This window comes from Rhinopithecus bieti, unplaced genomic scaffold, assembly GCF_001698545.2.
Source record: "Rhinopithecus bieti isolate Rb0 unplaced genomic scaffold, ASM169854v2 scaffold_15813, whole genome shotgun sequence".
Taxonomy (NCBI): Eukaryota; Metazoa; Chordata; class Mammalia; order Primates; family Cercopithecidae; genus Rhinopithecus; species Rhinopithecus bieti.
In genome coordinates, this window is record NW_016809040.1 from 1416785 (window position 1) to 1434342 (window position 17558).

At 39.9% G+C, this 17558-nt stretch overlaps 1 long non-coding RNA gene across 1 annotated transcript in view; it reads left to right on the forward strand.

Moving 5' to 3' along the window:
- The first annotated feature begins 554 nt into the window (after positions 1-554).
- Positions 555-17558, forward strand: part of LOC108539520 (uncharacterized) — an 18987-nt gene continuing 1983 nt past the window's right edge. Inside the window, exons 1-2 of the long non-coding RNA XR_001888404.1 lie at positions 555-743; positions 5779-6043. This is a non-coding gene — a long non-coding RNA (uncharacterized LOC108539520). The remainder of the gene's footprint in view (positions 744-5778; positions 6044-17558) is intronic.

Below are 17558 nucleotides of genomic sequence, written 5' to 3' on the forward strand. Positions count from 1 at the left end.
CTGGTACCAGGGAGTGTCTACAAAAACTCCTATGATGTGAACTGTCTTCAGGTCTTTTAGCTGTGGATACCAGCACCTACTCTGGTGGAGGTAGCAGGTGAGTGACATGGACTTTGTGAGTGTTCTTGGCTGTATTTTTGCTTAGTGTTCTGGTTTTGTGTTGGTTGACCTCCAGCCAGGAGGTGGCACTTTCAAGAGCACATTAGCTGTGGTACTACAGAGAGGAAGGAATCTTGGCTAGGGTCACCTAGTTAAGCATTTAGGTTTCTCAGGCAGTGGGTAGGGCCAAAAGCTCCCAAGAGATTATGTCCTTTTTCTTTGGCAGCCAGGGCGGGTAGAGAAAGACCAGAAGGTGGGGAAAGGGATAGGTGTGTCTGAGCTCAGCCTCTCCTTGGGCGGGGCTTGATGTGGCTGCTGTGGGAGTTGGGTGTGCAGTTCCCAGGCCAATGGAATTATGTTTGCAGGGGGATTATGGCTGCCTCTGTTGAGTCACACAGGTCACCAGGGAAGTGGGGGAAAACTGGCAGTCACAGGCCTCACCCTTCTCCCACACAGCCCGCAGTCCTAAAGGCCAGTCTCACTCCCACCTGCCCTGCAACAGCACAGAGTCTATCTTGAGACAGCCAGTGACCAGGGCTGAGAACTTGCCCCAGACCACCAGCCTCCCCACTGAGAAAGCAAGCAGACTCACAGTTTTCTGGAATCTCAGGGAGCCTGCAGCAGCAATCCAGTTCCTTCAAAAGGTCTGTGGATTCTCTCAGTTTTCCTGGTATGTTCCTGTGGTATTTCTTGGAGCAAAAGCTCACAATGTGAGCCTCTACATGCTGCTCTGTCTGACTGAATAGAAGCTGAAAGCTACTTCTGCCTCCTATCTGCCATTTTAATCCTCCTTCATGAAATCTTAATCAAAGTGGAAGCACCTTTTTCTTCCCTGGAACCCTTAAAATACCTTTCTTCTCTCTTGTGCAGCTCCTCTTATTGCACCTTATATATACAGGCATACTTTGGAGATATTGCAGGTTCAGTTCTAGACCACCATAATAAAGGGAGTCACACAGATTTTTTGGTTTCCCAGTGCATATAAAGTTATGTTTACACTATAATGAAATATATTAAGTATGCTGTAGCTTTGTGTTTAAAATAAACAATGTTCATACCTTAATTTTAAAATAAATTATTGCTTAAAAATGTTAATAATCATTTCAGCCTTCAGCCATTTGTAATCTCTTTGTTGGTGGAGGGCTTTGCCTATATATTGATGGCTACTGACTGATCAGGGTGGTGGTTGCTGAAAGTTGACATGGCTGTGGCAATTTCTTAAAATAAGACCACAATGAACTTTGCTGCATCAGTGAACTCTTCCTTTCACTAAAGCTCTCTCTGTAGCATGAGATACTGTTTTATAGCATTTTCCCACAGTAGAACTTTCAAAATTGGAGTCAATACTCTCAAACCCTGCCACTGCTTTATCAACTTAGTTTATGTAGTTTTCTAAATACTTTGACATCATTTTAACAATGTTAACAGCATCATCAGGAGCAGATTCCATTTCAAGAAACCACTTTCTTGCTCAGCTATAAAAAGCAATTCCTCATCCATTCACATTTTATCAGGAGATTGCACTAATCTGGGCACCTCTTCAGGCCCCACTTCAAGTTCTAGTTCTCTTGTTACTTCTTTTATATCTGCAGTTACTTTCTCCATTAAAGTCTTGAATCCCTTAAAGTCATTCACGAGGATTGGGATCAACTCTCCCAAACTCCTGTCAATGTTAATATTTTGGCTTCCTCTCATGAATCATGAATGTTATTAAAAGCATCTAGAATGAGGAATACTTTCCAGAAGATTTTCAATTCACTTTACCCAGATCCATCAGAAGAATCACTATTTATAGCTGCTATAGCCTTACAAAATGTATTTGTTACACGGTAAAAGTTGGAAGCTGAAATTACCCCTTAATCCATAGGGTACAGAATGGATGTTGTGTTAGCAGATACAAAAACAACATTAATTTCTATGTATATCTCTATCAGAGCTCTTGGGTGAACAGATGCATTGTCAATGAGCAGTAATAATTTGAAAGAAATAGTTTTTTCTAAGCAGTAGTTCTTAACAGTGGGCTTAAAATATTCAGTAAACCATGCTGTAAACAGATGTCTTCTTATCCAGGCTTTGTTGTTATGTTTATAAAGCATAGGCAGAGTAGCTTTAACATTTTTTAGGAGCCCTGGGATTTTCAGAATGGCAAATCAGCATTAGCTTCAACTTAAGGTTACCAGCTGCATTAGCCTCGAACAAGAGAGGCAGACTGTCCTTTGAAGCTTTGAAGCTAGGTGCTGACTTTTCTTCTCTAGCTATGATAGTCCTAAATGGCATCTTCTCTCAGTATAAGGTGGTTTTATTTATATTATCTATATTGTTTAGTATAACCACTTTCCTCAATTATGTTAGTTACATCTTCTGGATAACTTGCTGCTGCTTCTCCATCAGCACTTGCTGCTTCACCTTGTACTTTTAGGTTATGGAGAGGGCTTCTCTCCTTAAACTTCATGAACGAATCTCTGCTAGCTTCAAACTTTTCTTCTTACCTTCCTCACCTCTCTCAGCCTTCGTAGAATTGAAGAGAGTTGGGACCTTGCTGTGGATTAGGCTTTGGCCTAAGGGAATGTTGTGGCTGGCTTTGTCTTCTATCTAGACCACTAAAACTTTCTTTACATCAGCCACAAGGCTATCTCTTTCTTATTCATGTGTTCACTGAAGTGGCACTTTTAATTCCCCTCAGGAACTTTTCCTTTGCATTCACAGTTTGGATAACTGTTTGGCAAAAGGGCCCCAGCTTTCAGCCTATCTTAGCTTTTGACATGGTTTCCTCACTAAACGTAATCATTTCTAGCTTTTGATTTAACATAAAAAATGTGAGACTTGTTTTCACTTCAACACTTAGAGACCATTGTAGATTTATTAATTGGCATAATTTTAATATTATTGTCTCTGAGGGATTGCAGGGCTCAAGAAGAGAGAAGGAGGGAGATAGGGGAATGATCATGTGGCAGAGTAGTCAGAACACCCAACATTTATTGATTAAATTTACCATCTTAGCCTGGGCGCGGTGGCTCAAGCCTGTAATCCCAGCACTTTGGGAGGCCGAGACGGGCGGATCACGAGGTCAGGAGATCGAGACCATCCTGGCTAACACGGTGAAACCCCGTCTCTACTAAAATACAAAAAAAAAACTAGCCAGGCGAGGTGGCGGGCGCCTGTAGTCCCAGCTACTCGGGAGGCTGAGGCAGGAGAATGGCGTAAACCTGGGAGGCGGAGCTTGCAGTGAGCTGAGATCCGGCCACTGCACTCCAGTCCGGGCGACAGAGCGAGACTCCGCCTCAAAAAAAAAAAAAAAAAAAAAAAAAATTACCATCTTACATGGGCACAGTTCATGGTTCCCCAAAGGAAAAATGACAGTAGTAACATCAAAGATTACTGATCACAGATCGCTATAACAGATATAATAAAAATAATAAAAATGAAAAAATTGTAAATATTTTGCGAATTACCAAAATGTGACACAGAGACACAAAGTGAGCATATGCTGTTGGAAAAATGGCACCAATAAACCATGGCACCAATAGAGTTGCTCAATGCAGAGTTACCACAACCCTTAAATTTGTGAAAAAAAAAAAAAAAAAGCAGTATCTATGAAGTACAATAAATGAAGCACTATAAAACAAGGTATGCCTATTGTCATTTATGATCTTATCTAATTCTCTCTAATAAAACACATGTTCCTCAAAGGCAGGGACTATGTCCTGCTTATTTTTCTTTTTTAATCTTCCAGTGACTGTCATAATAGGTAATCATTAAATAGTAGTTGAATTGGATTTTCATTAGCATCTGGATTTCTAATTTTGAAGAAGCGTGATCTTTCTTTTGCCATTTTAAAATTGATTTGAAAAACAAATGTACGGGAAGCATCTGGATCCATAACAGCAACATTTGAGTGCTAAAAGCTTTTTAAGAGTCTTTTAAGAATGGAATAGATGGATAGCAAGATGTAGCAATGGGTACTATGTCTGTTGATTCTCATACCATTTGAGGCAATTTTGATTATCACCAGATCTGGAAGCCACTGCTCAGGTAGACAGAGTGTGAATGTGATAGTTGGAAAACTATGGTTCAAAGCCCATCGCAGCCAATGACCAGTTAAGTGAAGTTAGAGCTAGTTATGCAAACTTTGTCAACTCAGTATTCTCATCTGGAGAATGGAGAACATAATTCCCTCCTAGATGTTTATTTTAAGAACAGAAAGAAGGAATTAAATGTGATTAAATGACCGTAAAAGAGGAAAAATTGATACCATGATGCTTGATACGCAAGCAATTAGAGCACCCTTTAAACATGTTTTTTAGATATTGTCTCTTTTATTTCCTAAAAGTAACCAACTCCAGGTGATAAAAGATGTTATTTTAAGGCATGTCTACGGCTGGGCATAGTGGCTCACACCTATAATCCTAGCACTTTGGGAGGCTGAAGTGGGAGGATTGCTTGAGTCCAGGAGTTTGAGACCAGCCTGGGCAATATATTGAGACCTCATCTCTACAAATAATTTAAAAAGTGAGCCAGGCATGGTGGCACATACCTATAGTCCCAGCTACTCGAGGTGCTGAGATAGGAAGATTGTTTGGGCCCAGGAGGTTGAGGCTGCAATGAGCCATGATCATGCCGTTGCACTCCAGCCTGGGCAACAGAGTGAGACGCTAGCTCAAATAAATAATAATAATTATAATAATAATAATTCATGTCTATCTTTGTGCAAGAAGCTTTCCTGACCCAACCCTAGGCTCAGTGACTGCCCTTTCATGGTGTTTCTGGAGCACCCTATGCACACGTTCGTTTTTGTCCTGCCTCACCCTATAGTAATAATCTATAAAAGAATTTTGTCAAGATGGCCCTGAGGCAGAGCAGGACGGGTAGCAGTGTTCCATTTTTAAAAATAGCAAAGATAAGTCCAGGTGTGGTGGTTCATGCCTGTAATCCCAGCACTTTGGGAGGCCCAGGCGGGCAAATCATCTGAGGCCAGGAGTTCAAGACCAGCCTGGCCAACATGGTGAGACCCCCATCTCTATTCTTGTAAGAATACCCCATCTCTATTCTTGTAAGAATACAAAAATTAGCTGGGCATGGTGGTGCGCACCTATAATCCCCGCTACTTGGGAGGCTGAGACAGGAGAATCATTTGAACTCAGGAGGCGGAGGTTACAGTGAGCCAAGATTGTGCCACTGCACTCCAGCCTGGGTAACAGACTGAGACTGTGTCTCTAAAAAAAAAAAAAAAAAAAAAAAAGCAAAAATAATAATTTGCTTGAGACCATGATATGATTAGTTAGTGGCAGAACACAGGATCAGATATTGGAGCTAATCCAACTACATCAGGGAACAGCAACTTAGAAACTTGTCCTGTCCCAAGGAAGAGGTAACAGTCCAGAGGTAGATGAGATTGGGTTTTCTCCTCTTCTCTCTAATGTCCTTTGATTTCTTTACCCTGGTTACATGTTAATGGCTTGGCAGAAACTTCAAAATTGAACTCGTGAGAGACACCACTGTTATTAACCTTTAGGCAATTACAGTAGCTGTCAAAGGTTTTAAGCCAACATGCAACCTGACCCTTTCTAAATGACTTAGAAGTGACATTTTAATGAGAAAAGAAAGCAGAAGAGGTGGTTTTTTTCTAAACAGGAAATTTTTGTGGAGAAACTGACACTGAATTTTACTGTCTATCCCCAGGGTATGTGTGAGATGAAGAGCAGAGCCCAAGGCTGTTAGCTTCTGTTTGGTACTTCTGCTCCCCTAGTCCATCATCCACTGGAGCCTCTCCTGAGAAGTCACATAGAGGCATGCTAAGGAATGATTCCCATAGCAAGACTTTGTGCTCATGAGTGCATTTGGGGTAACTAAATTACCAGCTCCAGTCAATCTGCCTTTTCTTCTTTATCTATGGTCCTGGTCAAAGGAAATCTACGGGGTACAAATACTAAACTTTTTGGAAAAGGTATAATTCACGTATCACAAAATTCACTCCTTTAAAATGTACAATTTAGTTAGCTTTAATGTACTAGCACAGTTGTGCAACCATCACTACTATCTAATTCCAGAATATTTTCCTCACTCCTGAAAGAAACCCATATTCTTTAGCCGTCACTCCCCATTTCCTTCTTTCTCAGCCCCTGGCAATCACTAATCTACTTTCTTTTTCTATGTATTTGCCTACTTTGAACATTTTCTTAAAATGTTGTATTAAAATACATAACCTTTGTATCTAGCTTCTTTCACTTACCATAATGTTTTCGAAGTTCAGAAGTTAGAGGAACGGTCTGCAAGACCACTCTTTCTTCTGATACCAATTGCAAGTTTGGGGATTCCCAAGACCATCAAGATAAAACCCCACAAAGCTCACTGAAAGCTGTTTTGCTCATGATTATGGTTTATTACAGCTAAAGGATACAGATCAGAATCAGCCAGAGGAAGAGGTACATAGAACAGAGTTCAAAAAACGACCAAAAGTAAAACTACCAGTTGTTCTTTCCTCATGAGTCACGGACAGCATTGGCAAGAACCCTTCATATTCTTGCCAATGCCATTACTTTCCTGGTATTGATATGTGACAGTACCCAAGGAAAACTGCCAACCAGAGAAGCGCACCAAAGCCTTGGTGTCCAGATCTTTATTGGAGCTTGATTACATAAACCTGGCTAGCTGCTCACATGGCTGACTTCAGTCTTCAGACTTTCTGGAGGTCAACTGATACCATATGCCCCAAAGCCCTCATCCTAAATTAGATTGTTAGTATCTGGCGGCCCAAGGATCACAGGCAAACAAAGATATTTTATCAGGCAGGACATTCCAAGAGCCTGGAGATTACCTCCCCAGAGTCAAGGGCCAATGTCAGAACTTGCTTTGAGTAAAGTTAAATTGTTTACTACATAAAAGTTCATTCATGTTATATCCTGTATCAGTATTTCTTTCCCTTTTATGGCTGATTAATATTTCATTGTAGGGATTTACCACATTTTGTTTATCCATTTATCAGTTGACGAACATTTGGGTTGTTTCAACTTTTTGGCTATGATGAATAATACTACTGTGAACATTTGTGTACAAATTTAACTGTAGACATATGTTTTCAATTATTTTGGATAAATGCTGGATCATATGGTAACTCTTTGTTTAACAAAATACTAAACTGTTTCCAAAGTGGTTGTACCATTCTTCATTTTCACTAGTAATGTATGAGGGTTTCAGTTTCTTCATATTCTTGCCAATGCTAGTTGCTTTGAAAAATTATTATTATTATTATTATTATTATTATAGCCATCCTAGTGGGAGCAATGTGGTATCTCATTGTAGTTTTGATTTTATTTCCCTAATGAATAGGGATGTTGAGCAAAGTTTTATTGCTTATTTTCCATCTGTGTATTTTTGGAGAAATATCCATTCAGATACTTTCCCCATTTGAAAATTGGGTCATTTATCTTTTATTGTTGAGTTGTAAGAGTTTGTTATACAGTCTGCAAAGAAGTCCCTTATCAGATATATGATTCGTAAATATTTTCTCTCATTCTATGGGTTGTCTTTTCACTTTTTTAATAGTGTTCTTAAAATGTAAAATTTTACATTTTGATGAAGTCGAATTTGTCTGTTTTGTTGTTGTTGCTTGTTTTTTGGTGTCATATTGAAGAAATGCTTTCTTAATCCAAAGTCATAAAAGTTTATGTTTATGTTTTCCTCTAAGAGTTTTAGAATTTTGACTTTTACATTTAGATGTTTGAACCAATTTAATTTTGTATATGGTGCGAGGTAGGGGTCCTACTTTATTCTTTTACATGCGGATAAACATTTGTGTCAGCACTACTTGTTGAAAAGATGGTTCTTTTTCCATTGAATTGCCTTGGCACCTTGTAAAATAATATTAGTTTACCATAAATTTAAGGTTTTATTTCAAAACTCTCAATTTTATTTCATAGATCTATAAGTCTTTCTTTATGTCAGTATCACATTGTCTTAATGATTGTAGCTCTGTTTTGTTCTATAATTCTTTTTTTAAATAGTTTTGAAGTTAGGGAGTATGAGACCTCAAACTTTGTTTTGTTTTCAAAATTGCTTTGCTTATTCTAGACCTCTTGCAAATTATAGAATCAATTTGTCAATTTCTGGAAAAAAGCCAGCTGGAATTATGGTAGAGATTGCATTAAATCTGCAGATCAGTTAGGGGAGTGTTGCCAGGTTAACAATATTAGGTCTTTAGTCTGTGAACATGTGCTGTTTTTCCATTTATCTTGGTCTTCTTTTATTTCTTTCTATTATGTTTTGTAGTTTTTAGTTTATGAATCTTGCACTTCTTTTGTTAATTTTTGTGTATTCTCTTCTTTTTAATATTATTGTAAATAAAATTGTTTTCCTAATTTTATATGCAAATTGTTCGCCATGAGTGTGTAGACTGTACAATTGACTTTGCATGTTTTTCTTGTGTCCTGTAACCTTGCAGTGGTTGTTTATAAGTACTAATAATTTGTGTGTGTGCATGCATATATATTTCTTAATACTTTCCACATATAAGAGATAGTTTTATTTTTTTTTCAGTCTGGATAGCTTTTATTCCTTTTTATTTCCTACTTTCCCTGGCTAGACTCTTCAGTACAATATTGAATAGAGGTAGCAAGAGTAGACATCCTTCTCGTCTTTCCAACATTAGAAGGAAAGCATTCAGTCTTTATTAAGTATAATATTACTTGTGAGTTTTCCTTAGATGACCATCATCAGGTTGAGGAAATTCCCCTCTACTCTTAGTTTGCTGTTTGTTTTTATTTCATAAAAGATTGTTGGATTTTGTCAAATATTTTCTCTGCATTGATTGTAGTAATCATGTGGTTTTAAATTTTTTATTAATATAGCATATTGCACGGACTGATTTTTATATGTTGAGCTAACTTGGCATTTTTGAGATTTGTCCCATTTGGTCATGGTGTATACTTCCTGAGATGCTTGTGAGGTCTTCCGAAATCATAGGCTCCAAGCTCAGCTGGACAAGAAACTCTCCTCAGGACCACTGAAACTGTCAGTTTTACTGTGCTGTTAAGTATGACAATGGTCTGACTTTACTGCCAGATTGTGTTCAAATTAAAATACCTCCAGCTGAGCTCCTTGAACACAGTTACTGTGTACTTTCATCTCTGGGCCCCAATACTGACTGCAGTATGGCACAAAGTTGACATACCACAAATAATTTCAAGTGAATTAATTAATACATACATGAATGAGTTCCAAAATAAATTTCACCTCTTTGGAGGGCATCTTCTATTGTTCTGAGCTGTGGGAAGTTGTGAGGTGTGATTCTGAAGGAGAAAATGTACTACATATACAAGTTCTTCACTAAGCACTAATGATAAAATTCTACCTTATGATCATTCAGATTGATTTGAGAGGTAAAACAAAAAGCAACTGAATTCAGAAATTAGCCTTTTTTTGTTTTTAGGATACTTCGTTTTATGGCCATTTTGTATATATCTGATTGTGGGATAAAATTTAACCATTATTCTTCCTTTACATAGCTTTTGGCATATTCTCTCAGCTCTGTGTTTGTGAAAACGATGCCAACCTTGACCACATTTCTCCTCAATGACTTGCACTACCCATGGAACACATAAGTATTTGTTAAGTAAATAAAATGTACTATTATAAATACAGGTTTGAATTAAACTAAAATGGCAAAAAAGAAAACAAAAAAAAAAAAAAATAAAGAATTGGAATCAGGTACAGCAGGCTGTTCGTTACGAGGATCTTAAGTAGTCTGGTACATTTTATGTTTAAGTCAATGACATCTCCTATTTCCATTTCTTCCAGGAAATTATTTAGAAATGATCTCATCTTCCCTTTCTTTCATTCCAAGTTCTGCCCTCACCTTATAGATCGTTTCTCTTTGATGTATAGACCAGGTATCAGTGGCATAGGCATCACCTCAGACCAGAATCTCAGGCTCCTCCACAGACTTAGTAAATCAAAATCTGTATTTTAGCAAGATTCCCAGGTGATTCTCATGTATAGTAATGTTTGAGAAAAGATTATCTAAAATGTTGCCATATGCTTACTCTACATGCTTGCTTCACTATCAAATAAATCTTGGTATCTGTAGGTATGGTTCAACTTGAGATAGCAGAAATCATAGGAGAAAGTTTCATCTCCCCTGAGGCAGGAGAATGGTGTGAACCTGGGAGGCGGAGCTTGCAGTGAGCTGAGATTGTGCCACTGCACTCCAGCCTGTGCGACAGGGCGAGACTCTGTCTCAATTAAAAAAAAAAAAACAAAAAAGAAAAGAAAAAGAAAGTTTCATCTCCTATTTAAAAAAATTAAATAAGCAAATAATTATGGAAACCCTATTGGATGAGGGGTAGGTGTTTCTTTATGTGCTGCAAAGAAATGTGTCGAGGTAGTTGCTCCTTCTAAAAAAGTGTTAGGCTGTTTTTACATTGCTATAAAGAAATACCTGTGACTGGGGTAATTTATAAGAAAAGTGGTTTAGTTAGCACATGTTTCTGCAGGCTGTAAGAAAGCATGGTGCCAGAATCTGCTTCTGGCGAGGCCTCAGGAAACTTACAATCATGGTGGAAGGTGGAAACAGGAGCAGGTGTCTCATGGCAGAAGCAGGTGCAAAAGAGGGTAGTGGAGGGAGATGTCACAGACTTAAACAATCAGATCTCATGAGTACTCACTCACTATTGCAAGGACAGCACCAAGCCATGAGGAATCCGCCCCCATGACTAAAACACTTTCTATCAGGCTCCATCTCAAACACTGGGGATTATAATTCAACATGAGATTTGGCAAGGACATATATTCAAACTTTATATAAAAAATACCTCAACAGTGGCCCACAAGGGCCCAAAATTCTGTTACAATCATTCTTTTGAATTCTCATTTGTTTGTCACATCAGGTGAGACAATGAGATAAACTGCTATTATGTGAATTACTTTACCATAATTAAGAAAAATTGACATTAAATAGAAGAAAGTCCAATTTTGATGGGGGAAGAAGTAGCAAAAAAGTCCTAGAAGGCAGAGAGAGCAAAAGTGGTGAGGCTGGTTACAGGAACCTGTGGGAACAGTGTGAGGAACTGGGTGTATTAGTTATAGTTCTTCAGAGAAACAGAACCAATAGGATCAACAGAAATGTTTGAGAGAGGATTTATTATGGAAATTGGCTCACACAAACATGGAGGCTGAGAAGTCCCACCATACGCAGTCTGCAAGCTGGAGAACAAAGGAAGCTGATAGCATGGCTCAGTCCAAGTTCAAAGGCCCAAGAGCTTGGGGAGCCAATGGTGCAGTCTTAGAGTCCAAAGGCCAGAGAACCCGGATGTCCAAGAGTAAGAGAAGATGAGTGTCCCAGTTCCAGAAGACAGGAAAATTCATCTGTCCTCTGACCTTATTGTTCTATCCAGACACTGAACCAATTGTTCAGGGCCTGGCCACATTAGGTGAGGGTTGATCCTCCTTACTCAGGCCACTGATCCTAGTGCCTCTTTTCTGTAAACACCCTTATAGACATACTCAGAAAGAATGCTTTACCAGCTCTCTGGGTATCTTTTAATCCAGTCAAGTTGATGCCTAAAATTAACCATCACACTGGGGTTGCTAGAGCAAGAAAGAACGCTCTGCAGGAGGAGGTGAGAAAAAAATCCAGGATATACCCTTCATACATCACAGTGCTATATCTGTCTAGTCTTGCCTACTGAAAGCAATGCAATTATGGTTTTCTAACTCAGGCTTGATTTTTCCTTATTGAGAGCCACCCCAAGGATTCCTATTATGGAATAGTGGCAACAATGCAATAAGGCATCCTTTCTTATCCAATTCCTTTGGAGAGAGAGAGATTGATAGAAAACAATGCAAGTATCTTCCTGGCACAGATGGACAACGCATTTTGCTTGGGGCAACCGAGGCTTAGCACATTGAAGACAGTTCCAAGAACCACATCAGAAATGTTTAGGGAATGAAAGACTTGGCCGGGAAATAGCAACAGGAGCTAAATATGGACTGGCTGACTAATCATCTCTGAAAGGGGAACCAAGCAATGTGGTGATGATCTTATGGGCAAAATGCTGTGGAGAATTTGCCTGGGCTGTAAGGGACAGCATGAAGCAAATGTAAGGTGAAGGACCATCCAGGAAGAACACCTCACACCAATGGATTTGCAGGGGACTGACTCCCTCTTTCTTCTTCCCTTTCCCTAGATGATATACATTCCTCATTTTTGTTGTGTATGCACTTCTAGTGTAAGGAATCCAAGAAGACAACTTGAAAATTGTCTAAAGAAAGACCACATGGTGTGTGCTAACTTAAGCAGATGATGTGAATAGCAACACCTAGGCCTCCTTCAACTTTATGCACTTGATAGACGAACCCCATTTGAAGGTCTTTTTTCATACAATTCTGGGGTCTGTAGGGAAGAGACATGCCTTTTTCCTCATTTTGCTTTTGCTTGCCAAGGTAAGAAGACTTAAAAAAAAAAAAAAAAAGGTATGAGTCTTCAGCTTGATTTTCAAGTCAGTGAAACAGTTCAGTGGATTAAAGAGGCTTCAGTGGCTCTTTTACCAAGATAAGAAATTATTATCACGATGATACTTTTATGTTAATTGTTTTTCTTATTTTTTAATGGATTTGAGTTGATAAGGGATAATGTATTTAAAAAAGAAAACACAAATTTTATTTGTGATTGTTTTAGTTTAAGCTATTATAACAAAGTACCATAGACTATGTCAATTTTCAATAATGAGATTCAGAAAATATGATTTAAGTATAGAGTTTATTTGACCCTAAAGCTTGAGGATGGCCACCCGGAAACGTAGATTCAAGTTGCTGTGAATATACACTCTGATTAGCAGCAGTTACAAGTGGATTTTCAAGGAAAAAAAAGAGGCAGTTCCTCCATTATTTACTAATAATTTACACAGAAATAACCTAAGCTGTTGATTGGCTCTGCATTGTACTTTATGTCACAGATTCTAGGAACATGAAGATAATGGGCGAGGCAGCCAGTTTGGGGCAAAGAAGGTGTTAAACAGTCAGCCCTGGGCATGGATGTGCCCCTCCTACTGAAGTCCTATAATCATGTCTTTCTGGGCCTGGTAAGTTTTGCATACTTCACAGGACCCAGACTGCCTTATTATTATTATTTTTTTCTTAACTGGGTGGCTTAAAAACAACAGAATTTCATTTCTTACAGTTCTGCAGCCTAAAAGTCCAAGATCAGGCTGTTAGCATGGTCAGGTTCTGGTGAAGGCTGTCTTTGAGGTTGCAGACTACCACTTTCTTGTTGTACCCTCACATGGCTGAAAGAAAGCAAGCTAGCTCTCTGGCTTCTTCTTATAAAGGCACTAATTTCATTTATGAGGACTCCACCCTCATGACATAATCACCTCCGAAAGGCCCCACCTCCAAATATGATCACCCTGGAGATTAGGTTTTAACATATCAGGCAGTTTGGGGTGGCTCATATCTGTAATCCTAGCACTTTGGGAAGCCAAGTCAGGAGCATCACTTGAGCCCAGGAGTGCAAGGCTGCAGTGAGCAATGATCGTGCCACTGTGCTCCAGCCTAGCCAGCAGAGTGAGACCCTGTCTCTAAAAATATATATTTTTAAGATTTTAGGCTGGGCACAGTGGCTCACGCCTATAATCCCAGCACTGTGGGAGGCCAAGGCAGGTGGATCACAAGGTCACGAGTTTGAGACCAGCCTGACCAACATGGTGAAACCCCGTCTCTACTAAAAATACAAAATTTAGCCAGGCATGGTGGTGTGTGCCTGAAATTCCAGCTACTCAGGAGGCTGAGATAGAAGAGTCACTTGAACCTAGGAGGTGGAGGTTGTAGTGAGCCGAGATCGCGCCATCGCACTCCAGTCTGGGTGACAGAGCAAGACTCCGTCTCAAAAAAAAAAAAAAAAAAAATTTAATGTATGAAATTTGAGGGGACATAAGCATTCAGCACACAAGAGTGATCCCACACACAGATTCTCTGAGACATTTTGGGTACCACTCATAGAATACTGTGACCTTAACAGGTCCATTGCCTGAGCTGTGGCAAGTCAGTACACTGACACCAAGGGTTCTAGCAGAGAGAGTTTAAACATCACAGGGCAGCAAAATGAGGAGATGGTGGGAAACCCCAAATCCTCCTCCCCAGAGAGTTTGGGGCTAGGGATTTTAAGGGGTTTGTAATGGGTTGAGGTGTGGGGATTGTTGATTGATCAAAGAATGTAGGATGCAATCATGGAACAGGGAAGTGATGAAACTGTATTTTATACTGATTTGGTGTTTCTATGGAGGTCTTTTAAACTGGTTGGTGTCAGCTGCTTCACTGGAATCCTGAGTCTGATAAACATCTTAGGCATTTTTAAACAAGTCTTTCATTCTAACCTCAGTGGTCTTGTCTGTAAGAATGATAGAGTAGGTGGTTAGGCAAGCAAGAGCAGGGCAAGCGCAGAGCAATTTGCCAGAAATGTCAGGCGACCATCAAGTGATTGTCAGGCAGTTGTTAAATTGTTTCTCTAAAATAATAATTGGTTGTAGCTGGTACCAAGGAAAGACAATCTCCCAATAGAAAGAAAACACCTGAAGCTGGTGACCAGCAGCTTCCCAGTAAGATCTCAGGAGTTGGGTGAATGGGCTCAAGCATGTGCACTAAGAGGCAAAATGGCAGAGTTTAACCAGTATAGGACCTTCCCCTAGGAAGACTCAACTGATAACGGAAAAACGCCTCAAGTGGGCATGTGCACAACTTCAGTAAACACACTGCATGTGGACCCTCCCAAGTGCTGGCAGGCCACTGTGCATGTACACAGCCCACCCAGAGGAAAAATTAGGGAAGAAAAAATGCAAACCCCAGAACCATGCCCAGGTCAAAGGTCAGATGGCGCCCTTGGATTTCTCAAGTGGCCTACTTGGCCCTCTTCCAAGTGCACTTTACTTCCTTTTGTTCTTGCTCTAATATTTTTTAATAAACTTTCACTCCTGCTCAAAAACTTGCCTTGGTCTCTGACTCTGCATTATGCCCCTCGGCCGAATTCTCTCCCCTCCAGAAGTCAAGAATCGAGTTGCTGCACACCCAGATGGATTATCCACTGCTAACGGGAACAATGGGGATGTAAATCAGTTATTAAACTAAAGCCTTATGATTTTAACGTCAGAAATCCCATCTATACAAACAATGGGGCTGTAAATTGTCAGTATCTAGTGCTACATGATTTTCAGTTATAAGGAAGTAGGCCAGAGTGCAGTCTGATTGATGTTTAATGATAATTATATATATATTTTTTTCCAGAAGCTGGCATGTAATTCTCGTTAACCCTGTGAGCACAGTTCCAATACTGCCCTGGCCAGTGGGCAAAGGTGATTCCCAGATCTGTTGCAAATATCCAGAAATTAACTTTTGCTTTAAACAGTTTTTTTGTTTGTTTAAGTTTCATGCAACTGGTTCTGAGTAACAATGCTCTCTTCATTTATTTGGCTTTTACAAAGCAAGGTTATGACAATTAGGCTTGTCCCCCATCCTTAGATTTTCAGCTCTGGGGCAAAGGAGAGTTTAGGGCCCAAGGGAAAACTTTTGGCCTCCGAAGTTTTGCTGAGAATCTAGTGACAAAAGGCAAATTAATAGGATAAAAGGTATACAAATTTATTAACATGCACAAGAGTCTTACAAAATATAAGATCTCAAAGAAATGACCAGATGGTTGATGCTTTATACCACCTTGAAGTTACAAAAAGAATGGGGGCTTGGAGTAGGTCCAAAAACATGTTATGGTTGGTAAATCAGTTGATAGTGGCAAGACAGGTCATCAGAGGCAGAAGAGGAGGCCTGGCTAGCAAAGATGGCCTTGTTATATAGGTGAAACCACACAGGTAACAACCTTCTAAGATAATAGATGGTAAATGTTTCTTTCAGACCTTTAGAGGTGTCAGACTTTTATTTAATCTTGCCTAGATCTGGACAAGGAAGGCCCTCTGAAGAAGCCTGGCTGAATCAATGTGGATTCACTCTACAGATGCAAATCTCCCCCGAAAAGACAGCTTTTCAGTTATTCCTGTAATTCCAGCCCTTCTGAATAGCCATCTTAAAATATATCAAAAAAGTATATTTTGGGGTGAAATAGTTTGGTTTCCTTTAAAAGAATGGGAAGTGAGATCCAAGATGAAGTAGAGAAAAATATAGAGCTAGGAGCAGAACGGAGCCATAAAACTTCCTGGCAGTGGCCCTGACGCTCGAGGACTGTTGGGCTTTCAAAACGGAAGTGGAAACTTGTGTTGGTTATTTATGGGGAGCACCCCTGGAGCCTGGTCCTGAAGAAACAGCCTCATCCCATTACTCCCTGGAAGTGGTTGTAAACATTTACGGATCCTGAGCACTTTCAGCGCATGCGGGCAGGGTTTTCAGAAGCAGATTGTTCACTTGCCAGCACACCGCAGGCCACTCGTAAACACTGTCTCCTTGGAAAACGTGCTGACTTCTATTTCATATCCCTCTTACCTCCCTTTAACTTTAGGAACTAGAGTTTCAACGATTGCCAACTCCTCCTTTCAGGGGTGATACATATCAAGAGGTTAGAGGGCTGCCCTGGTATGATAGGCTTTTCCACAAGCAGCTCCCCTTTGAAGAAAAGGGTCTCCATCTTGTGTGCAGGGAAGTATTCCTGGCCCTGTGAAAGTGAACTCATTCATCACAAGGTAACCAAACTCCTGTGGAGTAGAAAATATGAAGCTGAATGACACGCATCCAGCCACAGATGTACTAATTCAATTTCATGCCCCTACATCAGCTGCTCCTCTCCACTTAAAAGGAACATTTGCATCCATCTGTCATCATCTCTTCCTTTCATTTTAAAATCTCTTTGCTCTCTTTTCTTTCCCTTCACTCCTCCCCCCTCCACCAGAACTTGATGAAATAATGGGGCACGTTTAAAATCCAAACTCAGGCAATTCAAATTCTGAACCGATGTGATTTTGTTCCATTCTAAGTCAACCTCGAAGGGTGTCTGGGGAGCAGAAATCAAGGGGCCAAACAAAAAAGCAAGTCAGGGAGAGAAGATTTCGAATGCAAATCAACCTCCTCAACCCATTTGAAACAACCTGCTGTGAACTGGGCTAGAACGTATGGCCCATTAGCACCTTGTTAGGCTGTCAGAGCCTGAGCAGCTGAACAAGGAGATAATGGGGAGGAAATGGCTGAGACCTTTCTGAGCCCAGCCCCAGTTCTTTGGCATTCTACCCTCCTCACTTCTGGGACCCAAGGGTCAGGGTCAGTAAAACAGTTGCTCAAGAGAAAAAAAAGGTAAAAGAGAACAACTTAATTAAATTTGCTAATTTTTTTAAAAACATCTTTCTAGAACAAAGGAAGACAGAGATTAATGTAAGTTTTCCAGGGTGGGGGGCAACTGATTTTTTTTTTTTTTTTTTTTTTTTTTTTTTTATTTTTTGGGGGGGGGGCCCAATTTTTTTTTATTTTTTTTCCCCCCCCCC